The sequence below is a fragment of the Peromyscus eremicus genome, chromosome 10 (assembly GCF_949786415.1).
Source record: "Peromyscus eremicus chromosome 10, PerEre_H2_v1, whole genome shotgun sequence".
NCBI lineage: Eukaryota > Metazoa > Chordata > Mammalia > Rodentia > Cricetidae > Peromyscus > Peromyscus eremicus.
In genome coordinates, this window is record NC_081426.1 from 20,416,483 (window position 1) to 20,428,220 (window position 11,738).

Consider the following 11,738-nt stretch of genomic DNA (forward strand, 5'->3'; position numbering starts at 1 on the left):
AGGTACAATCTTGATGTCCTCACCAGAAGACAGTCCTTACTCTTGGTTACCCTGTCACCTCCACCCCAGTCTCCAACTCATAAGCCAAATTTATTTCTGCTCACTATGAACTGCTCAGTCTGTGGTATTCTCTTGTAGGAAAACAAAGTAAATTAAGTCTCTGGTTTTTCAATGTGGTTAGATATTTATATACCAAAAATACATTTGTCACTTACATGAAATTCAAATTTGGTGAGTCATCTTGCACTTTTAATTGCTAAATGTGGAGAGTATCATCAGTACAGTTTTTGTCGACATAGATACTACTAACACTTTGTATTGACGATTCTTTGTTGTGGGGTTTCTCCTGTATTCAGTAGAATGGTTATCAACACATGTGCTCTAGACCCACCAGCATCTTGCAGTCATGCTGTGACAACCCAAATTTCCCGCAAATGTTGGCAAATGGATTTTTGGCATAGAGGAGCAAATTGCTTCCAATAGAGAACTACTAGATTAGGTTGAACCACGATAGGATCTGCTTCCCTGATGTCACCTGCTAAATAGTCACACCAAGATCAGATGACACAAGAGGCAAAATGGGTATCAACATAGCATATTATTTAGAAATTGGCTTGTAGACTTAGGAAAGTCATTGAGGAATTTGTTTGCCAAAGGCTAACCTGTGTAACTCAAGGACAATTCAAGAGGTATATTACCATACTTTGGATAGCTGACTGAACACAAGGTGCCTCAATGAAGATGGTAGATGGTCTCAAGTAATCGTCTGTGCTAGTGGCCCAGAACCATGAATATCAGCCACTCTTCCAAGCACACCAGGATGTTAAATTTTTCCTTCTGCTCATGGCTTCACATCCATGAAAAGCAAGTCCTAGTCTCTCTTGTCTATCAGCAGCCAGGCAGGCAGCCCTCTGGGTGCGCTTCTGGTTTCAGTTGATCTAAATCAGGCTCCCACTGCTTGGGCTATCCATAACACACAGTTAGTGTCTTATGAAGTGCACACTGAAGACACTTATAGCAGAGTACCACCTTGGTTCTGCTATGTGATATGGTATAGATGAAGGCTTCCTAAGATGAATTTCCTAGTTTTCTCTCCCAAAGCACTATTTTCTATGCATATAGTTTTGGCCATTTACTTCACCACAGCATACTGTATTTCTCTCCATATTTTCTCTTAGAAGTTACTTCCCACTGGGTTAAAAGATTGAATTAAGAACACAACTAAGATTTTTGTCTTGATGCTCCACAGTGTGGTTTGGGCTTTTCCTTTTGCCCATGTCTTAGTTACAGATTTTTACTTGAAGCCTACTCCCATACACATCAAAGTACAATTCTTTCTATGCACCCTAGAATGTCTTCTGTCTACACATTTCCACATGCCAAGGTTAAAAAATAATAATAATAACAGCATGCCAGAGATCCTGGATCTCTGTTAGAATCCAGCTATTGGGCAACTTTCCCACTAGACAGGATCTAACTGGCCCGGTGAGCCCATGAGACTATTTTCACATCCTCATCTAGACAGGAGGACCCTAAATAGAAACTTCACCAGATGCTGAAGTCCAGCCAACTGGCAGAGCAGGTTAATTCTCGATCCACAACTGGATTTTTCTTGATTTCCATGCCTAATTTGGCCTCAGTGAAGTAGGCACTTTTACAGCTAATGCTACTTTGTCCATAATTTAAGACTCAGGGAGTGCCTGAATGCCAAGATCAGCCACCAGGGATCCTCTGTAGGCAGCTTCACTTCACAAGATAAGCCTTTGCAGACCTTCTGAGCAAGAACACGGCTTCAGTCCTGAGCCTCTGTTGATAACTCAGTCATACAGTGCCAATCCATAGAAAACCTAGCTATGAGTTCATCTCTTCTCAGCTTCAGTTGGAACTCAATGCCACTCATCATCTGTCCCATTCTTGCATTGTATTCTTTTCAACATAAACAAATGCGGGATTAGAGCACCATTTAAACCTACAGCGAAGCTTCCTGTTTTGGCTCATCCTAAGACCCTTCCCTCAACCTCTTAGGGTAATTTAGTCTTATATGATGGAAGCATCTGCTTTATACAGAAAACATGCGATTTCAACATCTGAAAGAGGCAGCTTGATTGGGCCCAGAAAACAACCCACTGCTTGGCAACTTGCTTCAGCAAGCATAGAAGCTCCGCTTGCAAATGGGGAAAGAACGGCTCCACGCAGATGTTCTCTGAATAGCACTTATGACAAGAATTGCGGCTTCAACAGAGCACATTTGCTAAGGCTAATGAAAGTCTTGGGGGAAATGAATAACTCAACTCTTAAAATTAGAAGGGGAAAGAGCTATTTATTGAATTTTTCAAAATCTGTTTTTCATGCATTTCTTCTTAAATTATTCTATGCATTTGTCACTTGTTTGCTATCCCAAGTTGTTCCCTTGGCTTCAAAGCCTTCTGCTGTATTATATACCTTGAAAAGCCCAAATGACTGTTTTCCAAATGGGATATGCACCCACCAAATGGGACTGCAAGATTCTCCTCCATCCTTGGGCTCTCAAATATGTCCACCTGCATGTGTCCCCCTGGTCACTACAGCAATGACTAGTGTTAATCAGAAACTGGGCTTCTGAATCTTTGCTGCACACTAGACACTCTTATGTGGCCAACTTAGGCATGAAGCAATGGGATGGAACCTGAGGGACAGAACTCAGTACTGTCTGCTTGGCTTAGCCATTCCAGGCCTGGATGGCAACAAGGGCGAGCATGCCTCTCAGTGTAACTTTATGGTTCTCTCCACCAAGAGACATCTGAGTGTGCTGCGCAGTTCTCTTGTTTACTATGATTACCTATGTATTTATTTTTCACCAAGTTGGGAACTAGAGCAGGTCTTAGTCCATAGTTTAATGGACAGAACCTACCTGACTTCTAACCTCAAAGGGTTTGTAGATTTTAAACAAAATGAGATAGGAACATTTTTAAGGATAGTCTAAAGCACTACTCAAAGATAGGTGTTCAAAGCAGTGTGCCTTACAATCACTGTCTTTCTTATGTAAACTTATAACTGGCCATATTTATCAACAACAAACACATACCTAATTATACATAATTTCTTGCTGACTCCCTCAATTTGTTCCTCCAGCTGTCTGTTTCCACCACTGATCTGCAAGACCCTTTCAAAATCAACAATATTGTCTGTGCTAAGATGGTTCATCATCACTCTAAACCTAAAACTACATCACACCAATTTACTTATGTAAGATAAATAGGTAGATAGATTATTGCTAGGTAGATAAATAGATAAATGATAGATTGTAAATAAATGATAGAAAGATGTATAGAAGATACATAGTTAGATGATAAATAGACAGACAGACAGACAAATAGATAGATAGATACACAGATAGATACATAGATAGGTAGATAGATTCAAGCCTTTTTTACTTCTTAAGTATTTTCCAGGTACTCATTAATGGAGACTTTCTGTGACCTTCATCAGGAGACTAACAATGACTTCAAAATTTCATCACTCAGTTAATCACATTAGTATACAATAATTAGTATAAATGTAAGAATTTGTACTTTTTTAATTTAATTTAATTTTATTTTACAATCTAATTTAATTCTACATATCAGCCACGGATTACCTTGTTCTCCCCCCTCCCGCCCCCCCCCCAGCCCACCCCCCATTCCCATCTCCTCCAGGGCAAAGTCTCCCCCGAGGATTGAGATCAACCTGGTAGACTCAGTCCAGGCAGGTCCAGTCTCCTCCCAGGCTGAGCCAAGCGTCCCTGCATAAGCCCCAGGTTTCAAACAGCCAACTCATGCACTGAGCACAGGACCTGGTCCCACTGCCTGGATGCCTCCCAAACAGATCAAGCCAATCAACTGTCTCACCTATTCAGAGGGCCTGATCCAGTTGGGGGCCCCTCAGCCATTGGTTCATAGTTCATGTGTTTCCATTCGTTTGGCTATTTGTCCCTGTGCTTTATCCAACCTTGGTCTCAACAATTCTCGCTCATACAAACCCTCCTCTTTCTCGCCAATTGGACTCCTGGAGCTCCACCTGTGGCCTGGCCGTGGATCTCTGCATCCAGTTCCCTCAGTCATTGCATGGGGTTTCCAGCATGACAATTAGGGTGTTTGGCCATCCCATCACCAGAGTAGGTCAGTTCTGGCTGTCTCTCAACCATTGCCAGCAGTCTATTGTGGGGGCATCTTTGTGGATTTCTGTGGGCCTCTCTAGCACTTTGCTTCTTCCTATTCTTATGTGGTCTTCATTTACCATGAACGAATTTGTACTTCTTATATGAACATTAGAAACAATAATTTAAAGACTTGAGAACCTACTGCCATCTAAAAGCTAAAATATGAAAATAACTGCTAATTGTTAGCTGCATGTCTCTTTTTATCATCATTTCTTATCTTACTTTTTATAAATTCATATTTTGTGGTATGTGGTAAAATCTCTCTCTTGCTTTATCTACATATACAGATATAGTTATATGTATGCATATATATATATATAAAACTTCTGCTCTTTTTTGAGGTTTATGAGAATTATTTCATTCTGTAAAACTATATACACGATAGCACATGCAAGGGTATATAAAAAATGAACTGGTTAGACTCCAGGGTCTGGCTAAGAGCACAGTAACAGTTTGGTGTTCTGGACTGAAGCTGTAGTAGTCATGTAAAATCTCATCAGTGTCTCTAAAGAATGTTTAAACCTAAATGGTCATGTTCTCCAATATTGCCTGTTCATCGTTACTTTCCTTTATGCTATATCAGACCTCCTAAATATTTATTGGTTCCATTAACTTTAGTTTTCATATTAATATTTAACTCTCCTAATCCCTTCTAGAACATTGTCTCTTACTTCATTACTTTTATTATCATAATGATAATTTTATTTCCCTCTACTGAACTCCTACTATTTTATAATATAATTGCTTACTTCAGCTGTCGGCTTCTTTTCTGGTTCTTTCTGCCTATAGCACTCTCTGTTAGCTTCCACTTCAAGAACTGCCCAAACCACAAAATGGTTTTAGAAAAAAGAATAATTTTCAAATATTTGTTTTAGAAATCCTTTTTCGATTTTCATTAGCATATTTTTTGCACAAAATTATGAGTTCCTTTATGACGTTTTCTTCCAAACATCATCTGTTTGCTGCTATCTTCTCCCAGTGTCCTGCCTTGATTTCCTCTCCCTTTCCCTTCTCTGACTCCCTTCCCCTTTCTCAGTCTTCCCCTGGTGCATTCACACCTTATCTATCTACCCATCTATCTTTTCCCCTTCCTTCCTTCCTTCTTTCCTTCCTTCCTTCCTTTCTTTCCTTCTTTCTTTTTTTGATCTACCCAATTATCATCTATAAAATATAGACTGCATATATCAAAGAAAATATGATATTTGTCTTTTCACATCTGGCTTATTTCATTTATCGTGATGGTCTCCACTTGTATACATTTTCTTTCCAATGACAGTTTTATTCTCATTGACACCTCAGTGAAACTGTTTTGAACATATGTACTACACTGTCTTTATCCATTCATCTGTTGACAGACAGCTAGCTTAATTCCATTACTGTAATTGTGTATAGTGCTACAGTGAATATGTATATGGGTGAGGATACCTATACTGTGCTGACTTAGATTATTCCTGGGATACTGGCAGTGATGTGACTGAGTCCTATGATTGCTCTATGTTTACATACTTGTTCTCTGACCCTCGACACTGATTTCTATAGAGACTGCGAAAGTTCCATTCCTACAGCAATGTATGGGACACCTTCATTCCCTCTATTCTCACTAATATTTGTTTTCTTGACTATAGCCATTATGGTGATATTTTATTTGTACTGAAATGTGATTTTATTTGTATGTTAATAAATAAAGTTGCCTGGGGGTCAGAGCTGATAGCAAGCCGTAGCAGAAGTCTGGCAGTGGTAGCGCACGCCCTTAATCCCCATCACATGACAGGCAGATCTCTGTGTGTTCAAGGATACCACCAGCATGGAGACACATGCCTTTAATCTCAATACCAACCATAGAAGACCTGGAGGTCTGTATAGATGGGCAGTGACGAGGAGGTCATGTGGTTGGATTTACAACCAATGAGAAGGCAGAACAGAAGGTCTATAAAAAGACAGACACACAGGAAGTAGCGCTCTTGCTGAGAGGAAGGACAGCAGCAGCAGCGAAGGGTAAGCTCAGCTCTCAGCTACTGCTCTGACCTCTTGGGCTTTTAACTCTGCAATTGGCTCTGTGTTTCTTATTTAATAAGACTGTTCATCTACAAGCCATTTTGATCAAAGTCAGACCTAATTTTTGTTTAATTTATTCTTCTCTCATCTATTACATGCCTGCCATTTCCCTCCCTCCTTTCCTCCTAGCCACCCCCCCATCCCCTCTCCCCAGATCTACTCCTTATTTCCTTCAGAAAAGGGCAGGCCTCCCAGGGATATCAACTAAACATGGTATGTCAAGTTATTAAAAAAAACCTAGGCACACCCACTCATATCAAGGCTAGATGAGGCAATCCAGTAGGAGAAAAAGGGTCCCCAAAGCAGACAAGAGTCAGAGACAACCCCTGCTCCCACTTTTAGGAGTCCCACAAGAACACCAAGCTACACAATACTAACATATATTCAGAGGCTCTAGTTCAGACCCATATAGGCTCCCTGGCTGTTGCTTCAGTCTCTGTGAGCCCCTATGAACCCTGGTTAGTTGGTTCTGTGGGCCATTTTCTTGTGTGATCCTGACCCCTTTGGCCCTATTCTTCAGGATTCCCCAAGCTCTGACTAATGTTTGGCTGTGGATCTCTGAATCTCCTCCCTCTCACTCTGAATGAAGACTCTGAATGAAGTCTCTTTGACAATGATTATATAGGCTCCAGTCTAGCAGAATTTCGTTAGAAATCATTTCCTTGACTTTTTAAAAATTCATTTTACATACCAACCACAGATCTCCCTCTCTATCCTCCTCCGATTATCCCCCTTCCCCCCTCATCCCCTCCTCCAACAGGGTAAGTTATCACATGGGGGGACAGCTAAGCCTGATACATTCAGTTGAGGCAGGACCAAGATTCTCCCCAATTTATCAGAGATGAGAAAGATGTCCCAGCATAGACAATGGGATCTAGAAAGCTGGCTCATGCACCAGGAGTAGATCTTGATCACACTGCCAGGGGCCCCTCAAACAGACCCAGCTATATAACAGTCTTCCATATGCAGAGGGTCTAGTCTGGTCCCATGCAAGCTCCTTTGAGCTTGGTTCAGTTTTCTCTGTAGATTTCCCCATCATGATCTTGACCTCCCTTGTGCATGTAATCTTTCTTCCCTCTCTTCAACTGAGCTCCCAGATCTCAGCCTGGTGCTTGGCTGCGGATCTCTGCTTCTACTTCTGTTAGTTACTGGATAAAGGCTCTATGATGACAGTTAGGGTATTCACCAATCTGATTACCAGGGTAGGCCAGTTCAGGCACCCTCACCACTGTTGCTAGTAGTCTAATCGGGGATCATCTTTGTAGAACCCTGGGAGACTACTTTCTAAATATAACACCAGCAGCACAGACACTGAGAGCACCAATTAATAAATTGGACCTCCTGAAAATGAGAAGCTTCTGTAAGGCAAAGGACACAGTAAATAAGACAAAATTACAGCCTACAGAATTGGAAAATATCTTCACCAACTCCACATCTGACAGAGCGCCGATCTCCAAAATATATAAAGGACTCAAGACACTAGACAGCAAAATACCAAATAATCCAATTTAAAAATGTGTTACAGATCTAAATAGAGAATTCTCAACAGAAGAACTCCAAATGGCTGAAAGACATTTAAGGAAATGCTCAACATCCTTAGTCATCAGAGAAATGCAAATCAAAATGACTCTGAGATTCCATCTTACACCTGTCAGAATGGCTATGATCAAAAACACCGATGGACAGCTTATGTTGGAGAGGATGCAGAGCAAGGGGAACACTCCTACACTGTTGGTGGGAATGCAAACTTGGAATCAGTATGGTGACTTCTCAGAAAGCTGGAAATCAATCTACCTCAAGACCCAATGACACCACTCTTGGGCATATACCCAAGGAATACTCAAGCATACCACAAGGACATGTTCAGCTATGTTTGTAGCAGCATTATTTGTAATAGCCAGAACCTGGAAGCAACCTAGATGTCCCTCAACTGAAGGATAGATAAAGAAAATGTGGTACATACACCCAATGGAGTATTACTCAGCTATAAAAAAATAATGACATCATGAAATTTGAAGGCAAATGGATGGAACTAGAAAATATCATCCTGAGTGAAGTAACCCACACTTAGAAAGACAAACAAAGTATGTACTTACTCATAAGTGGATACTAGATGTAAAACAAAGGATAATCAGACTACAACCCACAGCTCCAGAGAAGGTAGGAGGCTTATTTTTTTAATTGTTTTTGCATCTATCCATAGTCACTGGGCTATCCAGACTTTGGTTCCTGGGCCTCCAGTCACTGTCTGACATGGGCTACCTCTCATGGCATGGGTCTAATTTCAACCAGTCATTAGTTGGCTGCTCCCACAAGTTCCATGCCACCTATTCCCCAGCACATCTTGCAAGTAGGACTAATTGTAGGTTGAAGGTCCTGTGACTGGATTGGTGTCTCAGTCCCTCCCCTAGAAGCCTTGCTTGGTTACAGAAGATGGCTAGTTCAGGTTCTACATCCCTTAGTACTAGGAGTATTCCCTAGTGTCAGTGATTCCTGAGAGTTTCCATTGTGCTAGGTTTCTACCTTGCCTCTGAAATGCCTCCCAATTCCAGTGGTCTCTTCCAGTATTCTCTTCCTCCACCCCATACCTAATCTATCCTGTTCCCAAACCCACCTGCCACCAGTCTACTGAAAAAAAAAATCATCTAGTTCCCCCTTCCAGGGAGATCCATGCATTCCCCCTTGGCCTCTCCTTATTACTTAGCTTCTCCGGGTCTGTGGATGATAGCATGATTATCCTTTGTTTTACAACTAACAGCCACTTATAAGTGAGTACATACCATGTTTTTCTTTTGGGTCTTGGTTACCTCACTCAGGATAATTTTTCCAGTTCCATCCATTTGCCTGCAAATTTCATGATGTTATTTTTTAATAGCTGAGTAATACTCCATTGTATAAATGTACCACATTTTATTTATAAATTTGCCTGTTGGATGACATCTGAGTTGTTTCCAGTTTCTGTCTGTTATGAATAAAGTTGCACCAAACATAGTTAAGCAAGTGTCCTTGTGGTAAGATGGAGCATCCTTTGAGTATATGCTCAGGAGCAGTATAGTTGGATTTTGAGGTAGAACGATTCCCAACTTTCTGAGGCACTGTCATATTGATTTCCACAGTGGCTGTCCAAGTTTGCACTCTCACCAGCAATAGAGGAGTGTTCCCCTTACTCCAAATCCTCACCAGCATGAGCTGTCAATTGTGTTTTTGATCTTAGACATTCTGACAGGTGTAAGATGGAATCTCAGAGTTGTTTTGATTTGCATTTCGCTGGTGGCTAAGGATTTGTGAACATATCTTTAAGTGCTTCTGGGCCATTTGAGATCTCTCTGTTGAGAATTCTCTGTTTAGATTTGTTTTTATTGGATTATTTGGTTTGTTGATGTTTACGTTCTTGAATTATTTATATATTTTGGATAGTAGCCCTCTGTCAGATATACTGTTGGTGAAAATCTTTTCCCATTCTATAGCTGTTTTGCCCTGTTGAAGGTTTTTTTTTTTTTTTTCCATACAGGAGTTTTACAGTTTCATTATGTCCCATTTATTAATTCATGAGAAAGAATCTTTTTTTTTTTTCAAAACAAATATACCATTTATTTTGGAAACATGCCTTCAAGAATTTACATTTGCTGCATTCTAAAATCAAAGGCTATATGTTTCTTTGCCAATCCTCAAGCTAAGAGGTGTGACACCCAAAGTTCTCTCAGGATCCCAGAGGCTGCAAGAGCAGCTCTGCTTTATTGTTTGTTTTGTTTTTGAGACAGAGTCTCACTATGTAGCTCTGGCTGACCTGGAACTCACTATGTAAACCAGGCTGGCCTTGAACTCCCAAAGATCTGTCTGCCTCTGCCTCCCAAATTCTGAGACTAAAGGTGTGCACCACTATGCCAGGCCACAAACAAATCTTGAATCCCAAAGGGCAAGAGTTTAGTATCAACTGGCCCAGAGCTCCCCTATGCAGAGCAAACTGCCCTTCCAAACCTGGCTGCTGATGTTGCCTGGATGCCCTGGTAAAGTGCAACCCAGAGAAACACTAGCCAGGAGTGCCTGCCTCCTGGGGAGTTCTGCATTATCCTCCCCACACCCATGACCCTAGTGGCCACCAGCCCCAGCAGTCACACTAAAGTACTCTTGCAGCTTGGGCAAGGCCCGGAATCGATGAGAAATGATGTTCTTCTCAGCCTTTGGCATCTCTGCATACGTTTGCTCATATCCATCAGGCTGAAAGCAGGGCCAAAGTCCCGGCAGCCTCGTGGCTTCACGATCTGGCCGAGGTCTGGCCCCTGAACAGGAGGACTGGCTGGCTTGGGTCCCCAGTGCTGAGAGCAAATGTGCACAGTGCGTAGGCTGATTTGTCCTCAAAGCCGGCCAGGAGCTGGTGGAGACCTTCAGGCTTTAGCTTCTCTAGGAACCATTTTATGTAGGGGCCAGGGAGCCCCTCCGAGGGCATTAAAGCACAGACAGGTATCCTCCACCAGTACAGGACCCTGCACCTGGCGGGCGGCCTCCCGACACTTCTGTATGGAAATTTCATCCGGCTCTCCCTGATCAGTGGACAGACATACAGACGTACAGAGTCAGGACACAGCAAGACAGTTGAATCAAACTACTCCTCCAGCTTCTTTGCGTTTCCTGTCACAAACACGATCTTCTTCCCTGCCAAAGAAGCGGCCATTGCATGGGGTGGTGACGGCCAATGCCCGGAAGCTCTGTGCGGGGAACGCTAAGAATCTTAATGTGGGTTTGAATTACATTTCCCAAATGCTGAAAAGATTGAATTTTGTTTCATTGGTTATCTATTGACCACCTGCACCTCTTCTTTTAAGAAATGAGTGTTCAGTTAATTTACCCATTTATTGATTGGATGACTTTTGTACCTATTATTTGGAGTTATTCATGTAGTCTAGATATTAATCCTTTGCTAGACTGGCAAAGATTTATATCACATTTTAATGCTCTCTTTTTACTCATCATTTCCCTTCCTTTACCACTCAAAAACCTTCATCTTTTACATCTTTGACAAATGCTCTTCTATATTTTCTTACAACTAATTAACTTGAATTCCTAGGTATAACTTATAATTTTCACTTCAAAAATGAAATTTCATTCTAAATTCGTATTTGATGTAGTTCTCTTTGAAATTTGCTAAAATTATGTTTTGTTACATTTTTACACACAATATAGTTTATCATATTTTTTCCATAGCTCATCTCCTCCCAGATCATGCCCACCTCCCTACCCATCCAACTTCATGTTCTCTTTCTTTCTCTCTCTCAAAGCCAAAAAACACAAACAAAAAACATACCAAAACAAGTAAACATTGTTATTATTATAATTTCATTGTATCCCCAATTTTGAAATAACAAAGAGTAGATATACATATTGATGGGAAAGCAGTTACAGAAAACACTACTGTTATGTTTTTCAAGTGATTTAAACATTTATCATGTTTCTTTTCTCTATATGCCTAAAAGAACTTTTATTACTCATGTCTATGCCATCTAAATTT

At 41.0% G+C, this 11,738-nt stretch overlaps 1 pseudogene; it reads right to left on the bottom strand.

The window, feature by feature from the left end:
- Window positions 1–10,111: 10,111 nt before the first annotated feature.
- LOC131920775 (inosine triphosphate pyrophosphatase-like) lies at window positions 10,112–10,904 on the bottom strand (annotated as a pseudogene).
- Window positions 10,905–11,738: the final 834 nt, after the last annotated feature.